General features: G+C 42.8%; 1 pseudogene; it reads right to left on the bottom strand.

The window, feature by feature from the left end:
- Positions 1-8,104: 8,104 nt before the first annotated feature.
- Positions 8,105-8,635, bottom strand: LOC100755949 (annotated as a pseudogene).
- Positions 8,636-12,713: the final 4,078 nt, after the last annotated feature.

Consider the following 12,713-nt stretch of genomic DNA (forward strand, 5'->3'; position numbering starts at 1 on the left):
AAATAAGACTCTAATCCTGTGCAGAAACCCAACCAATCCCTGAGCAAGATATCTAGCCATTCTGAGCTCAGGGATTGAAATCTGACCAGTCCCCACCCTGGAAATCTCTATGGAAAATTCTGCCCCTTCATGAATCTCTATATAAACCCTGTGCCTCTTCAGCTTCTGGCTGTTTGGGCTCCCTAACTGTAGTCTGCCACCATGCAGAGGTCAGCCACTCTTCTGGATTCTTCCCTCCCAATAAATCTCTTGAATGAAAATTGGGTGAGACTTTCTTATCCCAGATCAGAGACAGCAGAGACCACCTTCTGCAGAGCAGAAGGAGCAGAGCAGGGCTTTATCATTTTTCACTATGGTGGGTGGTGGGGTGGGGGGATTTTTCTCTGGCAGTTGTTAAACTTTGCTCTCCAGGGGAGGAGGGCTGAACTGTAACAACTTCACTGGGGAAACCCTCTCCTGCAGGAGCAGAGCTGATCCTTGTAGAAGATTTTTTCTGAAGCAGGGCTGTAAGCTGCTATGCTTACTGTGACCTGTGGTATTCCTCGGCTCCAGATTGCCAGAATACCTTTCCATCCAAGCTGTAACGCTCAGTATTCTGTGACTCACAATGCCAGAATCTAGCCCTTTCCATCCAATAAATCTCTCCAAATGCTTACACAAAGGGTTCACTGCACTGGGTAAACCCACAGAAACAGGTGAGCTGACCAAGTGAGAGCACATGGTCCCCAGTCCTAAAACTGGGGAACCAGCATTGGACTTACCAAGTCCTCTGAATATGGGTGCCAGTTAGGAGGCCTCGGCAGTCTATGGGACCTCTAACAGTGGAACCAGTGTTTATCCTTAGTGAACAAATGGACTTTGGGAGCACATTCCCTATGGAGGGATAGTCTCTCAGCACAGATACATGGAGGAGGGCCTAGACCCTCCCCCAAATGATGTGACAGACTTTGATGATCCCCCATGGAAGGCTCCATCATCCCAGTGGAGTGGATGGGGGTTGATGAGAGGCATAGGAAGATCAGTGGAGCTTCATCTTCATACTAGGTCTCCAAGAAGCCTCCCCAAGGAATCAAACCAATTTCCGGAACATAGGAGAGGTTTGATTTTTTATAACTTTTAGGGGTAGTGGGAAATCTCCCATCATGATATTAGTTTAACATGACAAAGCATGCAGGCACCAGATATCATAAATTTGAGAGTTTCCAGTTCATGCCACAGACTGCCTCTTAATTTTCTGTCTCAGGGAGAGCTGCAGGTAGGTGTCACTAGGGGTGGGCTTTGACTTGAAAAATCACTTGCAACTTGAACTCTCTGTTTTGTGCTTGTGTTTTGAAATGTAAGCTCACAGTTTCCTGTTCCTGCTGCCAAACCTTCCACTTGCTGTCATGCCTGCCTGCTGTTACGGACTTGTCCTGTTGGAACCATAAGCTAAAATAAACTCTCTTCTGTAAGTGTCTTAGTCATGGTATTTCATCACAACAGAAAAGTAACTAATACAGATACCAAAGATTACAAAGCAAACAGGTTTCAGGACAGAATCATTTTCCTTTAGTTTTTAATAATATGCATTCATTTTTATTAAGTTACACTGGAATTATGTACTCACTGTAGATCATTTGGGAAATAAAAAAATTAAATTTACACACATAAGCAAAACTCAAGATGAAATCTGAACACTAGATAAAACATAACAACTGTTAAAATTTTTGTGTATTCGCTTCAGGAACATGTAAATACAAATACACACACACACACACACACACACACACACACACACATATATATATATATATATATATGCCTATGATAATACATTCAGAAAATCGTGACTACTATATCTCACATAATACATTTCCTTTGAGCATTCATGTTTTCCAAGGAACAATGTAGTGTTAGTACTTTCACATAAGTCAAATCTTCTTATTTGAGTCTCAGGTGTTTGATCTTCCCAGCATTGACAGGAGGAAGGGGAATGTGGCCTAACAACTTTGGAAGAATACTTTGACTTAAAACAAAATAGATTTGTATTATTTTGGTAAAAGAACTACACTATGGAACTTACAAACTTCTTATGCTTGGAAACTAATTACAAGTTTCAGAAACCCACAATTTATGTATTTGAAAAGCAATCATGGCAATGAGACTATATTATCAGTATGGAGTTTCAGAAACAAGAATAACTACCCAGGGCTTTCTAAGCTCTTTGCTAAATCAGGCTACTTGTGTCAAAAATGTATTCTAAGTTGCTTGCAAATTGTTCAACTCTGCCCCTTTTGTGTAGGATAATTGTTTAGTTTCCCAGTAGAAGAGGGGAAATAGGGATGGGTAGTAACCAATTATACCCTGGGATCATTTTGCCTTTCTTAATCTATGGATTTTATTTCAAGACACACTTGTAGTTTTATATAACTATTAATTTAAGTTTCAACATGGAAAAGAGAACATTCTTTGCCTGGCTTTTGGTACTACTTTGAGTTCAGGGCTGCAATTGCTGATTGAGTTGGACTAATGAGAGGAATTAGAAACTTTTCTTAGCCAAACCTACATTTGTAATCCAAATGAATGCTTTTAATCCAACCAGAAGGAGATAGGAAACAGAAACCACCAAATAAGGGTGGGTACAAGATATTTTGAGAGATAGTTATAGTCTGTGTTTGGAAACGAACGTGGGCCTTGCTTCTGTAGTTGCTACCTGACAGGTGCCCAGTTTAGTTCTTTTCAGAGAAAGTAAAAGAGTTTCTAGTTTCATGGGTGTGTGTGCACTTTGAGGCAAAATGAAATATGCATAAACTAATATTTATCATAACTACTAAAAATGATTAATAATTGTGAAAGGTTTAGAACAGTTCCTTCAAGGTAAATAGAAGATTTTTATTTTGCTCAACTGCATAAATGACACCTTGAAATAATTTTTTGTATTAATTTGTACAGATGCAGCTTTTTTGTGGCTGAGTACTGCTGATCATAGAGAAACAATAAAGTGTATTTAACCAGTAGCCTAGTGATTCACATTTTTCCCAGCAATTTTGCCATTATAAACATGCTACAACAACCTTAATATATATGCTCCCTAAAATAGTGAAAATTGCTGAGTCTATTTCATCATACTTAACATTTTGATATATATTGACAATCTTCCTTCAAGAAACTATCCTTTGACAAATGTCTCATCAGGTAGAGGCATTTAGTGTTTAAACCTAACAACCTGAGTTGAATCCCTGGAGCATATAAAATAGAATGGTGACAACCAGAGTCCTCTACATATGCCATGGCATTTTCACACACACACACACACACACACACACACACACACACACACACACACACACACACACACACACAAACACACACTAATAATGATGATTATAATGAGCCTTTGGTGACCAAAGATACTTTGTGAGAGCTGTTTTTTCCCATCCCCATTTGAGTTCTGGGAATTGAACTTAGGTTGCCTGTCTTGGTAGCAAGAGCCTTTACCTGTTGAGCCATATCACCGGCCCCAATAAACTTTTTTAAATAATTACAATACCCATTCAAATAAAAACTTTTTCAGCAACAACATACAGGACTACTGCCTATCACACTTCTTTTAAAATGTATTTGTCTCTGTGTGTGCTCTAGCTCATGTTAAATGTATGAGAGTGTGTGTGTGTGTTTGTGGGTTTGTGTGTGAGTCTGTCTCTCTGTCCATCTGTCTGTCCACCATAGCACACACATAGAAGTCAGGGCCAACCTCAGAGAATTGGATCTCTCTTTCTATCCTATAGGTCCCAAGGATCAGATTCAGGTTATCAGGCTTGGTGGCAGTTGCCTTTATCAGCTGAGCCATCTCAATAGCCGGGTCTTGCCATTTCTAGAGTGGTTGTATCTGGGTTCATTTCTATTACCCACCCAACAGCATCCAGGTTTCTTCAGACAGGCTTTAAAATAACCACATTCATACCATTTAGCTTCACCATCTCCAATAGCTTTCTTCCAGCGGTTCTCAAAGTTCAGCGTGTAAAAGAATCACCCAAGGAGTATATTCAGATGTAGACTGTTCATCCTACACCCAGAGATTTTCATTTAATAGGTCTTCCATGGACCCCGGGCACTTTCATGTTCAGAGTTGCCTGAGGTGGTTCTGATACAGGCATGTGTGTATGGCCTAAAATTTGAGAAAAACTGAGCTTAAAGTTGTCAATCTACAAGTGAACCTCATAAAACCAAAGCTTACATTTTTTGCCTGAAAGCCAAGTGAACTCACTTTGATATGTCAATGAATTTCACATCTGGGTGTGAGTGACTGTGTACAGACAATCTCCAAAAACCTAGTTACAAGATTTCAGGAAAGAATATCTTGTCAATATTCTTTCTGGTTTCTTTAGCTTTCTACATTTTCATTATTTTCTACTATTTACACTTTTCTATGTTTCCTCAAAGTTTCCAACATTAAAACTGTGTGACTTTTATAACTAGAAAAAGGATTTTCTGACTAAATAAAAGACCTTTTAAAGGTTCACATACTTCCTCTGTGGTATCTTTTTGGCTCTGAATTCCCTTTTTCATGAAGGCAAGTTCATCACTCTGTGGTCCACCTTTCTTGGCATTTCACTTAAACTCTAGTAAAGTACTTTTTTCCCATGAAGTGATGGTTGGTAACATTTGATAGAATCTTCAGAAAGATAGACCAGTATGTCTTCCAATGGAGCCTCACAGGCAATGGGATTTGCTTGAAACCACCTAGGAGCAAGAATCATGTTTAGGTAACACTGGGCCCAGAGACTGATATTCAGGAGCTACAAAATCACTAAAGGCCAGGTACGTATGTATTAAATCATGGCACGAAACAGAACAGTAGACTGGAGGTATAGCTCAGAGGTAGAGTGCTGACTTAGAACACGAACTGAATAATACTACTTTTCCTTGGAGAAGAGATTACCTGGGAAGTTAAATGACTACAATTGAAAATTTTCTTGGTGAACACAAGAATCAGACCACAAGTAGTCAGATGGTAAGAATAGCTAGTGTAGCATGACAGGCCCATTCACATGTTTACCCAAATTTCCAGGGGACATGGGCCAGAGGTCAAATTAGTACCACTCTGGTCTTCCTGTGGAACTGCAGCAATGATTATTTTCTGCACTCCATGTAGACAGTCTTGCTGTAGAGATGTCGTTCATTTTAGAACAAACAACAGGGCAGGTGACTCTTATTTAAGGAATCCTTCCCTGATCAGGCCTCCTCATTTTCCACATGCACTAGAGGACAGAGAAAGACTGTACGGGTGTGGAGTGGCAGACACAAGTTCAGATAGGGAGTGGGGGCTGCCAAAATCTGAGTAAGATGGCAAAGCCTACCTTCAGAGGCTAAAGAGCTGCTGGTAATGTGACCAAAATCAGACAGCAGAGCCAAAAGAAAGTACATGATAAGTCAGAAGACAAGAAGTCCCTGGTAGATCAGGAACCAAAGCCAGGTTTGTGGAAAGCCCATTATGACTAATTCTCTTGGAGAAGCTGTCCTGATGATGTTAACCATTTGCAGAGAACACAGCCTGCCTTGGGAACACAGCCTCTCCATCTGCAGGCTGGCCTTTGTCTCATGGGACTCTAAAGGCTTCTAAGTATTTCAAAGGACAGCATGGTTAGAAACCATGTGTTAGGTATCTTTTCCACTTGGCTAACTTCATCTATTTTATGTTGAAGTTTTTATTCAGAGGATGACTTTCATCTGACCTTATTCATAAAATCTGAGATCTAGTTCTTGGCTCTTATGGAGGTTACATATGTGCCCATCTACCTGTCAGACAGGGAGTTTCCAGCGCCCCATTTGTCCATGTATCACCATCAGCCCCTAATAAAGCGTTTCATAGGAAATTAAAATTCCACAAAACCTTGGTGACTGAGCCAATGATATATTTTTTAGGCACAAAAGTAACATAGGAATATCGTAAGTTTATCCTGTCTTGACCCAGTTTCTAGAGCACTTTTAAAGTTGATGGCTTCCTAGTTTATGTGCTGTAGCTCCCCAGGAGGAATAAATTTTTTCTCTTATTTATATAGTAACAAGCTTGCTTCACATGTCAATCCCAACTCCCTCTCCAACCCCTCCTCCTCCGCACCCCGCCAACCACCCTAAACTCCCACCCTATCTTCCTTCTGCTCCCCAGGGATGTTGAGGCCCTCCATGGGGATCTTCAAAGTCTGTCACATCATCCTAGGCAGGATCTAGGCCCTCCTCCATGTGTTCAGGCTGAGAGAGCATCCCTCCATGTGGAATGGGCTCCCAAAGTCCATTCTTGCACCAGGGATAAATACTCATCTACTACCCAAGGCCCAATAGATTGCTGAGGCCTCCTTGTTACAATAAATCTTTCTGCCAAAAGCCACCTGAGCCCCACTGCCACGTGTGAGCTTTAAGCCTGCCGCCTGACCAAGTTAGGCCCAAATGAATACACAGAAACTTGTATTAGGTTCAAAGCTGCTTGGCCAATGACTAGGACTCTTTATCTGTTAGCTCAGTCTTAATTATCATAAATCTATATTTGTTATAAGACTTATATTATCAGATGCCTTATTAGTGTCCCTCCTTGCTGGTAGATCAAATCGTGCTGTTGGTTCAGGAGCGGAGGGGAAAGGAGGGCCCTTCATGTTTCTCCTTCACTTAAATATGAGTCTCCTTGCTATTTCACTTCCTGCCCTGATCAGCACTTCTGTACTACAATTCCCAGAATCCACTTTGACTCTTAGTCCTGTCTAACTGCGACTCTCATTGGCCAAACAGTATTTTATTTAACAATCAATAAGATAAACATACACAGTACATTCCCCATCACCTCCTCACTGACATCCACATTCAGGGGGTCTGGTTCAGTTCCATGCTGGCTTCTCATCCATCAGTCTGGAGTCCATAAGCTTCTCCTGTTCAGGTCAGCTGTTTCTGTGGGTTTTATCAGCCCAGTCTTGACCCCTTTGCTCATCACTCATCTCTCTGCAACTGGATTCCAGGGGTTCAGTTCAGTGTTTACCTGTGATATCTGACTCTGCTTCCATCAACTGCTGGATGAAGTCTCTAGGGTGGCATATAAGTTAGTCATCAATCTCATTATCAGAGAAGGGCATTTAAGGTAGCCTCTCCACTATGGCTTAGATTCCCAGTTGGTATCATCATTGTAGATGTCTGGAAATGTCCCTAGTGCCAGATTTCTCTTTAAACCTATAATGGCTCCCTCTATTATGATATCTCTTATTTTACTCTCCTCTATTCTAACCCTGACTCAACCTTCCTGCTCCCCCATGTCCTCCTCTCTCCCCTCTCTTCCTCCTAGCTCCCTTTCCCCTCACCATGCTGCTAATTTGCTCAGAAGATCCTGCAGGAAGAAGAAAAAAATTTTAGGTTGGAATTCTTTTCTCCTTTGTTAAAAGGGGGATAGGAAATGGGGATTAGGTACCCCTGGGCTCTGGGGAAGAGGCATGCAGGAAACCCCAGCAGGCAGGCTCTGGGGGATGTGTTGAAGAGTCCTGGAGTCTCCCATAATCCTTTGCAGGAAATAGCAATGCTGGCAGATAAGGAGGTGGAGTGAGGCAGGACACTTGGGAAGAGGGGACACTGTGCCAACCAGCTTGGGGCTCACTCTAACATGCAAAGTCCAGTTGCCCCATAACTAGGTTGCTTTTGAAGAGCAACATACGAATAAATACAGACACAGCTACAGGCACACATGCAGAGAAAGCTCTGCATTCCCGAAGGTGGAGATCTAGTCCTCGTAGGCCCCAAGACACGAGTCAACCACATCTCTGCCACCAAGTGATTCTCTGAAACACTCCAGGTGGTGGGGCCAGGCAGGTGAGTCTTCCTTGGGATGACTGATTGGTCTCCAAGGCGCTGCCCACCAGTACTCAAGCCACTTTTGAGTCAAATCCATGCGAGCTGGGGGTGCCTGTGCTGTGAACTTGCTTGTGTGCAGCTGTGCATGCTGGCACAAGACTGCCAGGCTAGAGTCCAGTCTCCCCTCCAAAGCTCTGGGGTGTGTGAGTGCAGACAGAGGAGGGATGAAGTGGCCCACAGAGACATCCTCTCCCCCAACACACGGGACCCTTTCCTCCGGGAAAAGGGAGGGGCCTCCTTATCTCTCTGCCTCCATGGCAGTGTTGGCCCTGGGTTCTGAAGTGGCCTGTTGGGGGGCCATGGGAAGCAGCCTGAAGCTGGTGAAGGGGGTGCTAGAGTCCACAGGGGCAGCTAAGGCTGGTGGTTCTGTGGGCCTCCTGGGGCGAGGCTGCAGTTGGCCAGCATTGTGTTTCAAAACTGCCAGTGGAATGGGGGAATTATGGTGGAGGTGACATTACCGATGTGGCCATATCAGTGCCAGTGCTGCCAACACCATGGAAGCTTTCAGATGCCTTGAGACTAGAGAATATGATGAGGGCATCAGGGAAGTTTTGGGGGCCGTGGCAGGGGTGTTGGCGGGAGTGCACATCCTCTGGTAGTGGTGGCTGTAGAGGATGTTGGTGTCCTGGAAAAAGGGACTGAGGGCTTTCTTGAATTGCCAGTGGGCCGCCTGCAGCAGCTGCTTCGCCTGGTCAGCCACAAAGCCAGCCTTCAGCATGAACTGGTTGATCATCACCTGGTGCTTGAGCTAGTCCATGTTCACGGACATGGTGCCTCTGAGCAGCCTGCTCCGGCCTCCCTGCAAGCTGGCACCTTGCCTCACGTGTTCACCATTAGCGAGCCGGCCCTGGCTAATACCAGGAAGAAGAAATTTGTACCAGCTTCAGTCCTTCCAGTTTACTTAGAGTGTTTTTTTGTTTTGTTTTGCTTTTTGTTTTATTTGTTTGTTTATTTTTGTTTTTGTTTTTTTGGCAGGGAGCCTTGTTGCTTTAATTGCTGAGCCCAGATGTCACATTAAGGCCACTACATAATGACTTTCTTTGTTTCTCTTCTTTAAAAAGTGTGTGACTAATAACATCACTGTCAAATTTAGGACATTTTAATTACCTCAGAAGAAAACTCTGTCTGGGCATCGTGGTGCATGCTTACCAACACTCAAGAGGCAGAGAATGAGTACAGTGTGGCTATAGACCTTTGAGACAGTGAAGAGGAAGGGATCGAGGAAATAAGAGAAGAAAGGAGGAAGTGAGGGGAGGAAACAAACTTTATACCTTTAGTTGTTGCTTAACTCTCTAACTCCTAATTTAAGAACCATTCCTGCTGGGAGTGGCGGCTCACTCATATCTTTAATCCCAGCACTCTGGAGCCAGAGACAGTTGGATCCCTCTAATTTTGCGGCTTGCCTGCTCTACAGAATGAGTTTCAGAATAGCCTGGGCTATCTATAGAGACCCTGTCTCACATTGCAGCCACCGACCCATGAAAAGAAACCACTACTCTTTCCATCCCTAAAATGTATTTTTTACTACTGTGAGAAGACTCAGGAAATTCCCACCACCCCCAGGGAAGGAGTGAGATCAGCAGGTTTTGAAGACTGAGAAAGATTTGCAGATTCCCAGCTTTCTTAACAATATTTAAAAAAGAAAGAGCATAGCTGCTTCTATTATTCCTCTTATCCATTCATTTAAAAAAGCAATCAAGGCATCATCAGTAACAAAACACACCTTATATACTGGGCAGGGTCATGCTTAGACAGTCCACTAAGGTACAGGCTGCTACCAATGGGTAAGTGGTGGGGACATGCAAGGCTTCCTTTCTTGCTCGTTGCATCCTGTAACACCCATGTGTCCACCTTGTCTACCAACTTCTGCAGGGAGCAGACTCCTAAGTCAGGGATGACACAACTCTTTGCTGATAACATGTGGCAATGTTTCTCAGTATCAGTGACCCTGATATCAGTTAGTTTGATACTGAGGAACTGATGCACAGAATGGAGGTTTCCACAGATGGTAAGATCATTGTTGAGTTCCAGGACTGTATCTTTGTCCACAATGGACATGAACAGGGAGCATAAAAGCATAACACTGCAGTCCAGACTGGTAAGGAAAAGGATGAGTGCTGTTGGCCAGAGGCCTGTGCATAAGCCAGAGCTGAAGCACAAGTTTGTGGATCAGACAGGGTCACGTGGGCATGTGTGAGGCCTGGGAAGAATCACCTGTCTAAGGGGGTGGTAGCAGAGAGGACCTCCAAACCCATAATATGTTATCTGTTACAGCTGCTACCTTTGCCTTAACATAAACTTTTCAAGTAGATTCATGTTACATTATATATGATAACCACATTCCTTTTCATGTCTTAATAATATCCCATATTTTCAAGTAAATTCATATTACATTATATATGATAATCACATTCCTTTTCATGTCTTAATAATATCCCACTATATGGATGTCTTAGTTAGGGTTTCTTTTGCTGTGTAGAGACACCAAGGCAGCAACTCTTATAAAGTAAAACAATTAATTCGGGCTAGCTTACATTGGTTTAGTCCATTATCATCATAGTGGGACATGGCGCTGTGCAGGCAGACATGGAGTTGGAGAAGTAGTTGAGAGTCGTATATCTTGCAGGAAACAGGAAGTGGTTTGTGAAACTGGATATAGCTTGAGCATAGGAGACCTCAAATCCCACCCCCACAGTGACACACTTCCTCCAACAAGGATACACTTACTCCAATCCAAAGCCACACCCCCTAATATTGCCACACCCTATAGGCCAATCATTCAAATACTTGAGTCTCTGGGGGAGGGCATACCTACTTAAAGAACCACATTCCATTCCATGGTCCCCATATGCTGGTAACCATACATAATGCAAAATGTATTTAGTCCAACTTCAAAAGTCTTCATAGCCTATCACAGTGTCAACCATAATTAAATGTCCAAAGTTCAAAGTCTCTTCTCAGGCTCATGAAATATCTTAACTGTAATCCCCTATAAAATCAAAATCAAAAAGGAGATCACATACTTTTAACATATAATTGCACAGGGTGTACATTACCATTCCAAAATGGAAGAAGGGAGGATAGTGAGGAAATACTGGACTAAAGAAGACTGAAAACCAGCTGGGCAAATGCCAACCTCTTCTTCTCCATATCTGATGTTAAATTTCCCTTCAGATGTCCAACTCTTTTCAGCTTTGTTGACTGCAACACACTTCTTTCTCTTGGACTGGCTCTACTCCCTGTTAGCAGCTCTCCTCAGCAAGTCTCCCACAGCTTTGGCATCCCTAACATCTTGGGGTCTCCAAGGAAATCCATGTTTCACCTTGACAGCTTCACTAGGCCTCTATTCATGGATATCCCTGACACATGCTTGGCCTCAGCAGCTTTCCTTAGTCATGAACAGAGATTCCATAATCCCTTTTTCTAATCATGACTGTAAAGACAGAATCATGTGGCTGAAGCTGCCAAATTCTGTTGCTTGCTGGGGCTGGAGCATGGCCTTCTCATTTGATTACATCTTCACTAGCTTTCTGTTTTAAATGGTTACCTTCATTGCCTAAGCTTGGTTGTCCTGAAACTTGCTCTGCAAACCAGGCTGGCCTCAAACTTAGAGATCGATCTGCCTCTGCCTTGGTGTGCTGAGATTAAAGGCATGCACCACCACACCTAGCTCTGAGCTTTTCTTTAATTCCTTTTCAAAAGTTGGAAGCTTAGCTGGGTGGGATCGTGCCCTGAGGTCGCTGCTCCCTTTCTTTCTTTCTTTCTTTCTTTCTTTCTTTCTTTCTTTCTTTCTTCCTTCCTTCCTTCCTTCCTTCCTTCCTTTCTTTCTTTCTTTCTTTCTTTTTCTGCAGATTTTTTATTTGAATTAGAATCAATATTGTTTTACATGTCAATCCAAGTTCCCTCTCCCTCCCCTCCTCCCCTACCATCCCCCCTAACTAAAACCCTACCTATCACATATCCTTTCTGCTCCCCAGGGAGGGTGAGGCCTTCCATAGAAGGTCATCAGAGTCTGTCATATCCTTTGGCATAGGGCCTAGGCCCACCCCTGTGTGTCTTGGCTCAGGGAGTATCCCTCTATGTGGAATGGCCTCCCAAAGTCCACACCTATGCCAGAGATACACTGCTCCGTTTCTTAATCTGTTTATTTCCTTGAATGTATGACTTCACTTTGTTTCACTTTCTGGTGTTCCTTTTCTCCTCAAATTGTATGTTTTGTGTGTTTTCTTTCTCACCTTGTTCCTTTTCCTTATAAATCTTCATTTGAGCTAACTCTAATAAGCACACAACAGAGTCCATACTTGGCTGTTTTGAGATCTCCTCTACCAGTGGAATTAATCCAAAACTTTTCACTTTAACCCCAGGCAGACTTTTCAGAAAAGGGCAAATGTAGCCATATTCTTTGCCAAAATAGCACAAGAAGAGTTTTTATGCCACATATAATATTCTTCTCTTCTGAAACTTTTTGATGTATGTCCCCACTGTTCAAATCACCCTCAGCACCGTCTTACATATTTCTACTAGGATGGTCTATTAAACCCCACTTAAAGTGTTCAGCTGATTTTCGAATCCATAGTCCCAAAGTCCATATTTATCCAAACAAAGACATAGCAAGGCCTAGCACAGCAATACCCTAGTCCCTGGTACCAACTTTTGTGTTGGTTAAGGTTTCTATTGCTGTGAAGAGACACCATGACCATGGTAACCCTTATAAAAGAAAACATTTAATTGGGGTAGCTTACTGTTTCAGAAGTTTAGTCTATTATCATCATGGTGGTTCATGGTTTGCAGGCAGACATGGTGCAGGAGGAGTTGAGAGTTCTTCATCTTGATCTGCAGGCACCAGA

This window comes from Cricetulus griseus, chromosome X (genome assembly GCF_003668045.3).
Source record: "Cricetulus griseus strain 17A/GY chromosome X, alternate assembly CriGri-PICRH-1.0, whole genome shotgun sequence".
In the NCBI taxonomy this organism is placed as follows: Eukaryota; Metazoa; Chordata; class Mammalia; order Rodentia; family Cricetidae; genus Cricetulus; species Cricetulus griseus.